The 17,084-nt window shown below is 32.8% G+C and overlaps 1 pseudogene across 1 annotated transcript; it reads left to right on the top strand.

The window, feature by feature from the left end:
* The first annotated feature begins 11,257 nt into the window (after window positions 1–11,257).
* LOC146721699 (uncharacterized) lies at window positions 11,258–15,884 on the top strand (annotated as a pseudogene). The gene is made up of 7 exons (XR_014925541.1): window positions 11,258–11,662; window positions 11,769–11,943; window positions 12,096–12,247; window positions 12,319–12,670; window positions 12,780–13,168; window positions 13,458–13,995; window positions 15,733–15,884. The product of XR_014925541.1 is annotated as an uncharacterized LOC146721699 (transcript).
* Window positions 15,885–17,084: the final 1,200 nt, after the last annotated feature.

The raw sequence follows: 17,084 nt of genomic DNA, 5'->3' as shown, positions 1-17,084 counted from the left end.
CACCTAACTTTTATATTGCATATTCTTTGTACGTATCTCGAGAACCTTTCTTCCAAAACACTACAAGAAGTTTATTTTTCGTTGATAAAACTGTTCCGAGTTGGTGAGGCTTGAAAAGCTACGTGTACTGTAATGTGGGGTCCAGCCAGTTAAGGCAAGAGTGGCTTGTGGGTCCGGCCAGTTAATAGCAAGTGTGGCGTGTGTCTAGCCATTTAAAGGCAAGAGTGGGCGTGTGGTCCATCTGGCCGTACCCCCACGACAGTACACTGTAGCTTTCAAGCCTCACAACTCGGAAAGTCTCAGAAAAACAACACTTTCTTGTAGTGTTTTTGGCAAAGGTCTCGAGCTAAGCTACAAGAATATGCAATAAAAAAGTTAGGTGTTCGAGTTTAAAAAAGTTAAACGTATCTTTCGCGATCTGACCCCCCCCCCCAACCCCCCCCCCCACCCCCCCTCCACCCCCCCCCCCACCCCCCGCCCCCCACCCCCCCCCCCCCCCCCCCCCACCCCCCCCCCCCCCCCCCCCCCCCCCCCCACCCCCCCCCACCCCCCCCCCACCCCCCCCCCCCCCCCCCCCCCCCCCCCCCCCCCCCCCCGCCCCCCCCCCCCCCCCCCCTTTTTTTGTTTTTTTTTTTTGTGTTTTTTTTGTTTATTTTTATTGGTTTTTTTTTTTTTGGGGTGATGGGTCAGAAAAGGAAATTTTTGATTGGTTGTTGTTTGTGTTTCGGTTGCGGAGATTTTGTTGACGGGAGAGAGCGCTTTTTTTGGTGGGTCAACACTCCATCCACTGTCAAACTGATAAAATCCTTAAATAGATCTTTTTAAAACCCGCACTTTGGTCTGAAACTTTTTCTTGCTAAATGCAACAGAGAACGGAACTATTGGGGGGTCAGCTACTTTTTTGACTACCCTGTATATATATATATATGTATATATATTCTTCACCCACATCCACACCCACACACCCACACCCCACACCCACCTACACGCGCGCGCGCGTAAATACAAATATAATATATATTAATTAATTACTACTTACTCAACTTTTAATCTGCTACTTCTGCTAGCCTCGATTTTTCTTGTTTCACAGCCTCGGATAAACTGCCAAGCGGAGGTGCTATACACTTTATGTAATATATGTATATATGGACACGAGTTTCTTTTGTTTCAGATTCTCGAGAGTTGAAGTAGGAACATACAAGTATCATATATCTATTGGATCATCAGAGCTCCGAAATTTTGTTTGAGATGATTCGCGAGCTTTCTTATCTTTATTTTAATCCGTTTGTGACTTGCCGAATGAAAGCAAGACAGAGAGCGAACGAGATGATGAGCTTATAGCTCATAATGTTATAAATAAATAAATAAAAAATTATAACCTGACTACTAGTTATTGAATCTTTTTTTAATAAAATGTTTCATTATTATTATCATCTAAGTCTAAGTCGTTTAATTAATTTTTAGTTTTTTAATAATTAATTTAATTTATTCTAGTCATTTTTATGTGAGAAAAATAATAATCACGTATACGTTTTATAATAAATTAATATATTTCGGGAGCCGAATTATATATTCTTAATAATATAAGTGTTCAAAAATTACATTTGACTTTTAATTTTAATTATTTAGCAAAGAGTTCCGAAATCTCTTACACACATAATAGGGATTTTTTTCATCCATATAATTCGCAATTAAGTATATATGTTAATTATTAATTTTAATAAAATAAAAATTTAAATTAAGGGTCGGCAGGCGACATGGTGGAGACGCCTATCGGCCGGCCGGGAATTACGGATTCTTATTTTCCAGATATTAGCGAAAATATTGAATGAATCTTATTAAATTTAGGATATTCTTAATCAGTAAGCTCATTTGTAGTCCTCTAAAGAGCTATTTTATGAAAAAAAGATAAAAATAAAAATTTTTAATAAAACTTGGGGGAATGCACAGCTAGGAACGGGTAAGGTTGGGTTAGCCGCGAGTCCGTATTTTATTTATTATAAATTTTTAAGAGCGAAAATGTAAAATCCGGCCTTTTAGAGGACTGCTTTATTATATAAAGAATATATTAAAAAAAAATTCACGAAGTTATGTCACTTATTTTATGAAATATCTGGACGATAAGATTCTCACTAGATTCATAAGGAGCAGGGGAAATTTCTGTGGTAACATGCTGACTGCTTGACAAGGAGAGAGCATCATTCCATCTTTGTCTCTCTTACATCGCATATGTAGTAGCGTCCATGTAGGTACAAACACTAATACGTGAGCACACGGATGCAAATATTGAGAGATAATGTTAGCAAAAAGGCTATCATATTATTTTTATTTTTTTGTATATGTATGCATATGTAAATAAAGAACAAAAATAAAAACTATTTTAAGATGACATTTTATAATTAATTTTCTATATGTATTTGCATTTTATTAATATGTATTACATTTTTGATATGTTTTTAATTTATAATTTATATAAACATAAGTATGAAATAAAAATTGAAAATAGTTCTGAAAATAAGTATATTAATGATAAAATTATTCAAAACAATAAAAAAATAAATTTAATATTTTTTAGTTTTGTACCTACATGGACGCTACTACATATGCGATGTAAGAGAGACAAAGATGGAATGATGCTCTCTCCTTGTCAAGCAGTATTAAAAGCCATATTAAAAGCTCTAGCTTCATTCAATTAATAACCAATATAATAATCAACAATGATTTTAATAATATATAGTATTTTTAAATATTTTTAAATATTTAAAATATTTTTTTTAAGATTAATTGAGGAAAAGAATATTTTAAATATAAAAAAATTTTTAAATATTCTTTTTCAATTAATTTTTAAAACAAATTTTTAAAAATATTTTTATATATTCAAATACTTATTATATTATATAAAAATTATTGTGAATTATACTCATTGGAGTAATAATTATTGATTGAAGCTTGTTATGGCACAAACTGAACATCTTGTACATTGTCTGTATAATATTTTACTTATTTATAAAATGTTTTTATAAATAAATGAAATATTATATATATATAATATATAAGATTATAATATATAAGATTATTGATGTTACATTGTATAACTCTCATTTCTTCCTCTCTGCTACATAAGTACTTATGACGTGAAAGAACTTACGAGTAACGTATGATGGCTCAATGCAAGAATATTTAATCACGTAAAAAACTTGAGTTCAAATATATCAATATCAATTTTTTTATAATATATTGGAATATAGAAAATCATAGAAATATATTTTTATATAGGCGATAAACTTAAAAATTTGATATTGAAAATATTTTAATCATTTTACCACTACACATACTATAAATATATAAATGCAAAATAATTCCGTAAATAAATTTCAAGTAATAAACTCAATTGCACACATGCACACAGCTGGTATGTAGATTTTTATTAAATTTATTTTCTGAATTATTTACACTTATATATAGTGTAGTAGTAAAAATATTTTCAATATATTAAAAAATTTTTAAATCGCCGAAATATATTTTTTTATCATTTTTCTATATTCTAATATATATATATATATTATATATATTATATTATAAAAAAATTGATATTGATATATTTGAACTCTAATTTATATACTGGATGATATACTGAACATCCTTGCATTGATTATACATTACTCAACGTTCTTTCACGTTATAAGTATTTGGAGCAAATTATACAATAGTATCAATAATAAAAAAAGAAATCAAGAATATAATCAACATATCCCTTATATAATATATATATATATATATATATGTTATATATATACGTTATGCACATATGTGCATAACCATATATACAATTTCCAAAAAGTGGGTGTTTATTAGTCTTGCTACGTTACTGCTTTCTGCTACGGAAGGCCAGAAAGCATTTTCAGGCGGCATCTCGCGTTATTACCGGCACGGTAGATGAACAAGGAGAACACGTGATTATCGGTCCTTGTCTCTCTTACGTGCGTCCGTGTGAGCGATGCCAGTTGGTGTATGTACGTGTACAGACATACACCACTACATAAAACCCGAGAATTGGTTTCTCGGCGTTGGCAACACTGAAACCGGAGTTTCGCGTTGTCACCGCACGAGGTCTCCAATATCAATTCGGAGTTTGCCTGGGTGTACTGCCGACCCTTAAAGGTCAAATAAATTTTTGAACACAAATATATTAATTTATTATAAAACGTATAGCCATGATAGTATTTTTTAATTTTTCTTGTACAAAAATAATAGAGTAAATTAAATTAATCATAAAAAAATTAAAAATTAATTAAAGAATTTAAACTTATATTTTATATGATAATAATAAAACATTTGATTAAAAAACAGATTCAATAAAATATAAGTATATACAGTGTTATTATTACTTATATTTATTGAATCTGTTTTTTTTATAAAATGTTTATTATTATCATATAAAATATAAATTATTTAATTAATTTTTTTTTATGATTAATTTAATTTATTCTAGTTATTTTTGTACGAGAAAAATACTATCACGGGTATATGTTTTATAATGAATTAATATATTTATGTTCAAAAATTATATTTGACCTTTAATTTTAATTTTTATTTTATTAAAATTAACAATTAACATATATACTTAATTGCGAATTATATGGATGAAAAAAAATCCCTATTATGTGTGTAAGAGATTTCGGAACTCTTTGCTAAAAAAATTAAAATTAAAAGTCAAATAATTTTGTGTGTGTGAACACTTATATTATTAAAAATATATAATTCGACTCCCAAAAATATATTAATTCATTATAAAACGTATACGTAACAGTATTTTCTCATATTAAAATGATTAGAATTAAATTAATTAATTTTTAAAAAACTAAAAATTAATTAAACAACTTAGACTTAGATGATAATAATAATGAAACATTTATTAAAAAAAGATTTTTTTAATAACTATAATAGGTCGGTTAATTTTTTATTTATTTATTTATTTATAACATCATAAAATTCTGTCCTTTCCGAAATACCGCGAACGATACGAAAAGATAAAATCTCGTACATGCCGTTCCCGACGAGTTTATGGCATAAGACGCTCTTTCTTGGGAACGTTTAAAAGTTTTGTATTGACCACTACTACGATATGGCGCTTTAAATCAGTGAGAAAATTCCGGTCTTTTCCCTTTACCAGATCTTTGGCGATCTGTCTATTTAACTGTGCCAATATTCGATCCCTAGTTCCACAGTTAGTCCGTGCCTCGGCAAGTATATACAGTAGCGCAACCCCTGGGGGGGAATTCTTTTTTGTCGTGCAAAAATCTAGTCCAAGTTTGGGGTGCAAGAGAGAAAGATAGCTTTTAAAATTTTTCCGCAATGCGCAAAAGTAGAGACGTCACGGAGCAGAAAATTTTTTTAACATAAGATATTTAAATTTTTTTTTCTTTTCTTTATTAAATAGATTTGTTTATTTTTCCCCATTTTAAAATTAATTTTTTAGCCATATACCATAGGGGGAAATTTTTTTCTAGGTACATTTTTTTATTACTCATTTCATTTTAACAAAAATATTTTTTTTAAAAATTTTTTACCCTGGGGATTTTTTAAAATATACATATTAAAATTTATACAATATTATTATTTAAATTTCAAATTTAATTATCTTAAAATTTTATATGTATTATGGTTTCTTTTTTGTAAATATAATATGTTTCCACATTATATTTTTTTTTTCATTTTATTTTAAGTAAAAATTTAAAATTTCATTTTAAATTTTTTTAAAAATTTTTACAACTAAAATATTTTTTAAGTATAATATTTTTTTTTTATTTTAAATTTGTAGATTTCTTTTTTTTTTATAATAGATTTTATTTTTATTTTTAAGGGTTAATTATGACTATCATTTTATTTTCCAAATTTTTTTATATTTTTTTTAGCTTTTTCCAATATATTAACAATTTTTTTTTGTAGTAATTTTATTCCCCGTTTAGATTTGTTTATCATCCCTCAGGGGCCCCAAAGACTCACCCCCTTTTAGTGTTTCGGGGGCGCAACCCCGAGGGACCCGAGCTGGAGTGTGTGCGAAGGGGAATGGGGCGTGATTTTTTGGGGGTGCAGGGCCCTAAAAAGGATTTTTTCCCCTGCACTTTGGTTTAAGGAAAAAACCCAAGGGTAACACCCGGGGGGAGGCCCCTTTTTTGCTGGTTTTAAAGGAACCTCCTAAGGGGAAGGAAAAACCCCCGAAAGAAAAAACCAAATTTTCTTTTTTAGATGGGATGACACGAAGAAAAAAGACGACTTCCCGGGTCCCCGGGTAATGGGAACCGGGTGGGGGGGGGGAGGCCTGGCTCCCCTTTTATGTCGTCAAAAATACGACAGGTCATTGTGGCTTTTCCCCGGGTGGGCCACAGATGAGGAAGGGACAGTGCCTTTTTGAGCTGGCATAGTAAGTGGAGGATCAGCTCATCAAGGTGGGTATAACCTTGGAGAGTTTAGAGCGGGTGTTCCCCACCCAGTTTTTTAATTTTTGGGGGCGATGTTCCCCGGTTTCTCCAAGGGAAAGGACATTTTCCCCGAGTTTCGGTTTTTGGTTTTTTGTAAAAGAAACTTGCCCAAAAATACCGAGAGATTCTTGTTGGACTGTTTAAATTTGGCCCCAATTCACCGTTTTGCCAAATTTTTAATTTAAATGCCCTGCGGTTTTTTGAAACCCCATCGAAATCAAGTGACCCAAGGGGGGAGGGGGTCCGGGGGTTGGGGGAGGGGTTCCCTTTTTTCAGAGATTCCCCTCCCCCCGGAAAAGATTCGTGGTGAAAGTGAAGGTGAGGTGAACCGGGGGTGAGCTTTTATCAAAGGTTTTTCCTCGCCGAGTTTTTTAAAGGGGGACCCGATGGGAGGACGCAGACTTCCCGGGGTTGGACAAAAGGGTGCTAACTGGGAAAGGGAAACATTACCCCCGCAAAAAAACTGGAGGTAAGTGTGCCCGGGGGCACTAAGCGTTTTCGGGCCCCAAAAAAAAACTGGGGATATTTAAAATTTTTTCGGGAAAGCCAAGGAGGTGTCTTACGTGGGAGAAAGGCAGGAGGTCCTTTTGAAGGACCCTTTTTAATAGACTTTTTGGGTCCGAGTTTTTTGGAAACCCAAAACCTCAAAGAGTGGGAAGGGAGAAATATTCCCCCCCCGGATGAGGTTTTTTTAGGTCCAGCCTTGTGAGAGTCACCAATTTGGAGCTCCGGAGGGGGTTTCCGGGGTTTTTTCTGCCCCCCACCCGTTTGGGGAAGGCATTTTTGATTGGTTTACTGGTTTTCGATGAGGGCGTGGCCGGGGTCTTCGGGTGTCTTTAATGGGGTTGTGGGGGATTTTCGATGAGTGGGCCCAAACGGGTGTCGGCTGGGAAAAAAGGGTTCCCCCAAGGGTTTTAGGCAAGGAGGACCGAGAACCTTTGGGGTGGGGATTGGATTTTGCGGTTTGGAGCGCGATTGAGGGTAGGGTTTTTAGGCGGAGATGGCGAGCTTTCGGGCGGGCCCCTTCCGCATTGGAAGCGGAATACTTTTTTTTTTTGGGGACAGGGGAGCAAGGAAGCGACCTTTTTTTCCCCGGGATCATCCCCGGGGGGCCCCCTCTCATTGCACTCACCCGGGGAAAGGGTCCGGGGGACTGTAGCCCGGCTCCCCTCTGCCCTTTTCGGGGCAAGGGATGTCCTCCCGGGGGATACCTGTAGTTCCTTCGGGGGAGTGTCCCCCAAAAGGACCCCGGGTCGGGTGTCCACCGTGAAGAAATGCTACGCGTTCCGCGGTGGAAAATATCCATAGCCAGGGGCTTCAGATTTTTAAAGGTCGGCCCCCCCGCCCGATAGCCCCCTCGGGATACTACGGGGGGGAATCCACCACGAAGCCTCCGGGGCCCTCCCTCAGGGGGCAGGACGGGAAGTTTTTGGGGTTTAGGCAAAATTTGAAAATTAAAAAAAAAAAAAAAAAAAGATTATTTTTTATAATAGTGAGGGCGGCGTCCCAGGAAAGGGTTACGCGGAAGCAGAACCACGGATCGCTAATCACGGAATCTTTCCATGGAGCTCATCGATAAAAAATTTATGGAAACGATTCCGTATTGGCGATCCGCTGGTTTCCCCTTTCCCCTAATCCGCTCCATGGGACCCGGCCTGTGTGTGACGAAGGAAAATAAAAAATGAAAAAGAAGAAGTTCAGATGGCGATCTGGGCAACTTAAATATTTCCACATGCGCACTCCGTTTTGGCCCTCCTGACATCAAAAAGGGCCCAAAAAAAGTTTCGCTATTTATTATGTGCTCTTGGCGCCTTTGGGTATAGCCCTATATGCAGGGTGCCTCATGATTGCCCCTTAAAAATTTATATAAAGGACGCGAGTCTAATGCTTGCCCGTAAAGTGAATACATAGAGGAATAGAAAGAGAACGCTGCATATGGACCCCTGCTGTCTTGTCTAAATTTCGCATGCGCTTTTGTAACTAATTGACACACAAAAAAGGATCCTTCTCTTTTTTATAGAATATATATAATATCAAGTTTTCTCTATTAACCGCTTAAACTTTTTAACCTCAGAACGAAGTGATTAAAAAATCAAATATACCTTTAAAAAAAATTATTAAAATGAAAAATTGTAAATAGATTTTAGGTATATTACAAAAAAAAAACGGATTTGTATATTTACTAAAAAAAATAAAAAATGAATATTATAAAAAAAAATTTATTGTTTTTGTAGTTAAATTTCAAAAAAATAATAAATATATATTTAATTTAAAACAAAAAAAAATACATAAAAAAAATTTTAAAAATATCAATTATATATTATTTTTGAAATTTAAAAAAAAACAGATTAAATAATTAAATTTAAAACATGTAATATTTTTTGATCTTTTTTTAAATAAAAAGTTTATAAGCTTAGAAAACTTTACTTTGGGCGTAACTAGAATTTTTTTAATTATTTTACGACGGTTTTACGAATAAAAAGTTTTTTATTATTTTATTAAAAATAAAGTTTTTAAAATTTTTTAATAAATTTTTTAAATTTTTTTGATTTAAATTTAATTTTCTCTAAAATTATTTTTTGACGAGAAAAAAAATTCATGGGTATACGTTTATAATAAATTTAAATTTTGTGTTTTTTTTTTTTTTTTTTTTTTTTTTTTTTTTTTTTTTTTTTTTTTTTTTTTTTTTTTTTTTTTTTTTTTTTTTTTTTTTTTTTTTTTTTTTTTTTTTTTTTTTTTTTTTTTTTTTTTTTTTTTTTTTTTTTTTTTTTTTTTTTTTTTTTTTTTTTTTTTTTTTTTTTTTTTTTTTTTTTTTTTTTTTTTTTTTTTTTTTTTTTTTTTTTTTTTTTTTTTTTTTTTTTTGGCCCGAGAAACCGCCCTTAAACTTGGGCCGTTAGTTACCCGGGCCCTTATTATTTTATAAAAATGTATAGCATAGAAGTTGTGGTTAAAGCGTAAGAAAAAAAAATTGCGTATCTTTTCATGCGTTTTCTTTTAAAAGCGCGCTTTAATTTTTCCAACGTTTTTGCTGTTTATATTTAAGGTCCTCTCTTCTAAAATCTTGTTTTAAAGATCTCTCCGCGAGCAAAATTCGAAAACATACATTATTTAATCTTTTTACTTTATTATTTGTAAATCCTCGGTAATTTCAAAATTTTTCTATTTGAAAATATTAATTTTCTATGCCAATTAATTTTATCACAGACTTTACTCTACCTTCCATTGCACTTTCGTTTGCGTTTTTAGTATACGATTTTTTATTGTAGTTACTGAAAAAATTTTTATTGTGAATTATACTTGTGCAATGATATGAAGAATTTACAATTTCGTTGAAAAATTTTTGATTTTTCAAAAAAATTACGAGATTCGCGGAAATTGCGTGCTTTCTGGCATTTTCCGTTCGCGGCAGGCGGTTTATTTTTGATTGGTTGCAAGTGTTTTTTTTTTTTTTTTTTTATTAAAATAGATAATAATAATGTGAAATAAATCACAATATTTGACAGATGTGCAATATATAGAAATGTAAAATAAAAAATTAATTTATAAAATTGTAAATTGTTTCAATTTTTTATAGACTGCGATAAAAGATTTTACATTTGAATAAGAAACTGCGGTAAGTAAAAAAATAAAATTCTTGAAAACGTACCAAAATATTTGATAACGTAAAAAGGTGAACTTTGAAAAATAAGGAACTTAAAAATTGCACTAAAAATGGGCTATATGTGAGCCGTGCGCGGATGTAAGGTGTGTTATATCGAAATTTAAATTTAAAAGAATTGAGAATTAATCCAATTTTAAGTCTTACAAATGTCCAAGCTAATTTTTTTTACCTCGTGTACATTTTTGAAAGTTATAAACGAAAAATTAAATTTTAATATGCGTCTTACATCTCACATTTCGCATACGGCTCCCCATATAGCCTATTTATCATTATACTTTTTTTCAACCCTTATAGAAATTTTACTAGTAACGCCAATTTATCATTATTTCGAGTAATTAATCACTTTTTTTTGAATACTTAAATTACTGTAATTATAGATTTTAAATACTCGAAATAAGTGGATTAATTGGCGTAGTGATAAATTTCTACAAGAGAATAAGGAGCCTTTAAATTCTTAATGTAAAAATTTCAAAGTAATTTCTTTAATAAATTTTTAATAAAAAATTAATTAAAAAATTTTTGAACACTGTGTTAAAAACACATTTAAATCGTGATTATTTCAATAAAAAAACATTTTATGTGTAAAAAATATTTTTTTTATTTATAATTTTTTTATATTATGTATATATATGCATATGTAAATATATTCTCTCTTCTCTCTCTCTCTCATCTCCTCTCCTCTCTCTCTCTCTCTCACACACACAACGGGGGCCAAATCTCTCAAATTGGTCTCATGCAATTAGCCTGATTCGCACCAGGGGCAAAGTCTGTTTGGGAAGTCAAACAAATTTAGCCTGGACTTGCACCAGGGGCAAGTCTTTTGGTCGAGTCTACGAAATTTAGCAAAGGGGCTCGAACCAGGGGCAAAGTGTGTCGGTAAGGGCAAAGTCTATCGCAAGAAGGGTGGCGGTCTCTTCTTTAGGGAGGCCTTTGGCGATCTGTCTATTAATCTGTGGTAGAACGAGCCTCTGCTATAGTTTACATTACGTACTGTACTGAAATGCTATAGATAGTACAGTATACGTAACGTAAACTATAGCAAAGTACCCCAGCTCGTGCGACCGCGGGGTACCGAGAACCGTGCTTCTATACTCGTCTATATTCTTTGGTAGTATTCTGTCCATGAAGTAAGAGACTTTATGATTCTGCCCCTCTCGCGGATGGCGTGGTCTATTATATATCTATAGTGAATACCGGCTAGTGTCACTACTGTGTACAGTTATATAAACCGTGGTACAGTTCAATAGGTGGCCATGACAGAATCTGATTGTCTTATTTGTAAACTGTAACCTATTAATTTTGTCTAATACATTGTAAGTCGTTATTTATTAACTATAATTGGAATATTACACGATAAAAAATTACGATTGTCGTTCATTTTTCTCAACAATATTTGAACGCCCAGCACATTTGTTTGGTGTTTGGCACAATGGAGGAGTACGATGAATCTTCGGACGTCGAGATGATTCCTATCGAGGAAGTAGACAGAGTCAAAACAATTTCAGCGACAGAATTACGAGTGAGTAAAATTATATTAATTTTAATTAATTTATATTTATTTAGCTGATTCCGTATCGTTAATCAATGTCATTGTAAAAAAATATTCTTTAAATTATCCTATGTAGATCCAAACACCACCATTAGACGACAGCTACTATGAAAATTCCACGAACACATTTACCACTGGTATAGATATTTTCACAAAGAAGAGAAATTGAAGATGGAAGAACGAGCGAAGCGTTTTGGCTTATTGGAGAAATTCAAGGAATCGCCGAATCGAGAAGAGAATTTATATAGCAGGTAAAAAAAGTTATTTTATTTAATGCAGAAGCAATCCATGAATATACCTTATTATTAAAATTATTATAGATTATATAATTATATATATAATATAAAATATGTAATATAAATATACTATTGCATATTATGAGTTTATATATTATAATTTGTAGTATGGGTATTACGGATGATAGTGACAATTCAAAGAACATCAGATTAAATGTGATCCATATGAGAGGAACCGAGGAAATGAGCACCAAGGATGTGTTCAAATATTTTCAAGATTATGCTCCGATGTCTATCGAATGGATCAATGATGTTTCGTGTATGCTTCAAAGTTTGAGTTTGTTCTAAAAAAACATCTATGATATTCATTTAGTATGTAATTTATTACAGGTAACATAGTCTGGTTTGACAATTTATCGGCAGCCAGAGCTATGCTGGCATTATCTAAAACAATCATAGGTAGTGTTGCAAAATATTCAGACCGAGAAGAGGATCCCAAAAATAGCATAATCACAGCAGATGAAGAAATGAGTCTATTGTAGATACGGATGGAAAGGAAGAAAATTGTATAAATATTAAAGACATCAATTATCCGTTACCACCAGGTATATGGAGGAAGGGAATGGATTATCCAAAATCTAAAGGAATCTTTTTAAGATTTGCCACCAGGATGGATAAAAGCCTGCCAATGCGGAAAAGAGGAGCAAATACTACAAAAAGTATGGAAATCCCAACTTTGGAGGTAAACTTGTATGCAATTTTGTGCATGTGCACATTACGAAGATAAAACTCTGGCTTAAAATCGATAAAGACAAAGTGAAAGTTTTTTCTTTTTATGCAAACTCTCTCAGGTCTCAAAGGAATTCTAACAGAGTCCCGTAAGCGTATGTACAAGCAAATCCAAAATAAACATACAGTATCAAATGAGGATAAAGATAGAAATCAAACAAAAAATCCTTGGGGCGCATTGTCCGAGACATGGGGCATGAATGATGTCGTGGAGGATGACTTTCTTCCAAGAAATGGCGTTAAAGACCACCAAGTACGTGGTATAAAGGAGAGATTAGGCGTCAAGTACAGGGATAAAGACGTGTCGCGAACGGAAGACTTGGAGGAGACCAGTTCGAGTAGCGACAGCGATGAGAATTGGTGTAAACGAAGTAAAATTCCCCGTATGCGGATGCACGCCGACGACGAAGAGGAGAAATTGCAAAAGCGCAAAGCAAAACTCCGATATCAAGTTAGTTGATTTCTTTTTTCCCAGAAGAATAAAAAGAAAAATATTTTGTTATAGTGTTTTGAAATGTTCTCGAGATAAGCTACAAGATTATGCAATAAAATGTAGTAGGTTCCATTCAATAAATTGAAGGTGACCTTCAAATGATTATACAAGGTCAAACTATATAATGACACCATCTTATGTGCCCTTCACAGTTAAAAAACTTTTTGTATCTCTCGTAGTTTTCGAAATATTTGTCTGAAGCGATTAAAATGTATCACCCTGTATAAACGATTATTCTTTCCTTCAGATGGTCCTCAATAGCTTAAATAGCAGCGGTGACTTGCGATCGAAATTAGGGAGGCCGAGAACGAAAGCACCGTACCGCGATCCCATTCAGGTGGTGGTCACGAATACGAACCTGACAAAGTCGAAACATGACAATTCAGAAATAACCCGACAAGATTATCAGAACGAGGCGCAATTGTCGGAAAAAGAAGAGGGAGAGTGGCAGGAATCGGAAGACGAAGACAATCAAGTGGAGAAAGGCAAGCTGGAGCAAAAATATGGACAGTGCATACTGGTGGAGGAGGAAGAGGAAAGAGAAAGAGAGGAAGAGGAAAGAGAAAGAGAGGAGGAAGAGGAGGACGAAGATGAAGGGCGAACATAGGAGGACGAAGAGGATGATGATGACGACGATAGTGACGAAGTCAGCAATGTACCTGCGAAAGAGATTCAGGGTCCTAAAGGAAGCGTGATAAAAGTTGGTCCCACCCAAGCCACGCATTGCTTCCACTGTTTGGGCAAGATTAAATCATACAAAAGCGAAACGAGCGACAGTTACTTGAAAACAGGTAAAAAAAAATCATATTTTTCACGTTTAATTTATTATTACATAATTAAGGCTAATATTCATAGTCCGATCTTATATTTAAAACCATCTTAAGGAGATCCGAAACGGTTGGGCCGAACTCCAACGGATGCTTTGAAGAAGTCAGTTGTTTTTTTTTTCCTTTTTTATCGACAAAATATAAGGTTAGATAAACTATAAATCTATTTATTAGCTATACGGATTGTTTTTTACCTGAAATTAGAACGCTTCGCCCTTTGTTAATATTAATGCTTTAATTCGTATAAGGTAGGATAAAGATTTATCAATCTGTATAGTCCTCATACTTCTTGATTACAGAATTATGAATTCTAATTCTGTAATCAATAAATATAAGATTATACAGATTGATAAATCTTTTTCCTATACAAATTGAAATATTAATATTAACGAAGGGAGAAGCGTTCTAATTTTCAGGTAAAAAGCAATACGTATAGCCAATAAATAGATTTATAGTTTATCTAACTTCATATTTTGTCGATAAAAAAGGAAAAAAACAATTGATTTCTCAAAGCATTTTGCCGGAGTTCGGCCAACCGTTTAGGATCCCCTTAAGTATATTCTTGAGATATTCTGCGGTCATTTAATTAATTGAATGGGATCTTAAAGGGATTTTAAACGCCGTCCTGTTTTATCAATAAAACAATTGTTTAAAAACAAAAAAAAATAATTTTTTTATTAAAATTTTTACATGTCAGTAGATTCTCGTTTTATTTTTTAATACTTTAATCGTGGAAAAGTATTTATTATTCTATTTGATAATAAAAAGAAGAGTGCGCAAAAATAATCGTTTTAATCGATAATAGTATATTAGCTAACAAGTGCGGGGATCGTAAATCGGCCGAGAGTGTGGAAGTTTGGCGCACGAGGCGAAGCCGAGTGTGACAATCCGTACGATCGGCCGATTTATGACCTGCACATGTTAGCTACGATATTTTGTGTGACCGGTGCGTGGAAAGGAAGCCCTTCTAAAATCCCATCATGTGCGGAAAGGGCAACTTTTCGCGCTCAGATTGCACAAACATTATTTTGTGCACCCTTTTCTTTTTATTGCTTTTTATTTTTTAATTTAAAAAAATTTACGTCACACAATCTAACATGGCTACGGACCTAGGAGTCTTAATTATTACATAATTATAAAAACAACCAAGTCTTTGATCATTTGTGCAATTATACAGGGTGTCCCATAATTCGCGAACCACCGCGAATGGGCAGATAGAGCGTGTTAAACTGAATAGAAAAGTCCTGTATCATTTTGCGATATTCGCAATAATTATTGAGTTATTTATTAAATATCTAAACGAATAAGCAGGTAGAAAACATTATTTGATCGAGAGGCGGCGTCATGCAGCGAGCGGCGACCAATGTAGTGGCGCCGAAAAGTAAGATGATACTTTTGATACTAAGCGGTACATGCGCACCGAGTCCGGCCTACCGCTTTCTACCCGCTCATTCGTTTGATATTGTTAGTTAATAACTCAATAATTATTGCGAATATCGCAAAATGATACAAGACTTTTCTATTCAGTTTAACACGCTCTATCTGCCCATTCGCGGTGGTTCGCGAATTATGGGACACCCTGTAGAAAGAAAAAGTGAAATTTTGAAAGATATCTTCATCTCTTTTTATAAATATTACATTATTACATAATTAAGCGTTCATTCTCTTTGAAGACTCATGTTTATTGTATTTCTTAAAGACGATCAATGAGCAGCCATGATTTGAGAAGTACCTTAAAGGGCGGCGATTTGCGATCACGTATCGGCAATCACACCAGAGGACGTTCTCCATTGAGAATAGAAGTGAAAAATGACAAATATACAAGAGACAATAATGAAGGAGAGTGATTCTTGTACAAAACAAATTGTTTGAAAAATTTGAAACTTATAAAGTGCTCATCTTAAATTATTTTAAGATTTTTCACTTTTTCGTAACATTTTGCATTGGCTGTAGAGAATACAAATAACATATAGATATGTGTATGTAATTATATATGATTAATGGAATTTTTTTCATCATTAGGAAAATTTTTTTGTGCATAATAATAGAAAGCAAAAGAAATTCATTTTGTACTGTACAATCAATCTTCCAATAATAATCATTATCATTTCTACATTTTTTTATTGTTGCGAAATAATGAATACTTTTATGACATGATATTGTTTGATAAATTAATAATCTATAGTCTATATAAATTGATTGTATATTTCTGCAGAAAGAAGAAAAAACACAACCAAGTACTTTGATCATTTGTGCAATTATAGAAAGAAAATGAAATTTTTCAAAGATATCTCTTTTTATAAAATTTATCTCGAAGTGTAAAAAAATGTATTTTTTTGCATGAAGAAAATTAGGAAAAAATGAATAATAATTTTATAGTCTTCAGAAATGACTTCGAGGTATCTTGTAAAAATAAATAAATAATTCTAATAATCCCAGAGTAAGATCACTGATAGATAATATACTACTATATCATTGTGAATAAAGAAATAAATACTTATGCGCTGAGTTATATTGTAGTATAATTAAAACCTCAGGCAAAACCAACAGAAAGTGTTTATAATCTATAAAAAAAATAAGTTTATAAAAACAACACGAGTGGCGCAATAAAGACATCGAATAATTGGCCAATAAAGCCATTTTTATATTAGTACAATAATAGTTTGGAATAGCTATTTAAAATACAATATAGATAATCATAATTTAATTAACATTATGATAATGATAATCCGTCTTGGATAACAATTATTTGGAGCAATAAATCGAGATAATAAAGAAATCGGGTAAAGAGAACACAGTAAGTACATTTATTTCTCAAATAGCTCCTTAGTTACATTCATAGTTTATTCATATGTTTCCATTTATGGTCTCTTTTCTGTGTTCAATATTATATACCTTCGGAATATAAAATCAAAAAATTATATTCGATAGGAGATTTCAAAACAATCTATTAACAGTATTTTTACGATTGTTCATCCTCGCGTTTTCAACATTCTGTGAATTATATTATAAAATGTACTAATGTCTTAAAAATTATACTTTAATTT

The sequence above is a fragment of the Nylanderia fulva genome, unplaced genomic scaffold, assembly GCF_048542155.1.
Source record: "Nylanderia fulva isolate GAGA-0341 unplaced genomic scaffold, ASM4854215v1 Scaffold429, whole genome shotgun sequence".
NCBI lineage: Eukaryota > Metazoa > Arthropoda > Insecta > Hymenoptera > Formicidae > Nylanderia > Nylanderia fulva.
Note: the sequence above shows the minus strand (reverse complement) of the source record. Positions and strands in the feature narration are given on the sequence as shown.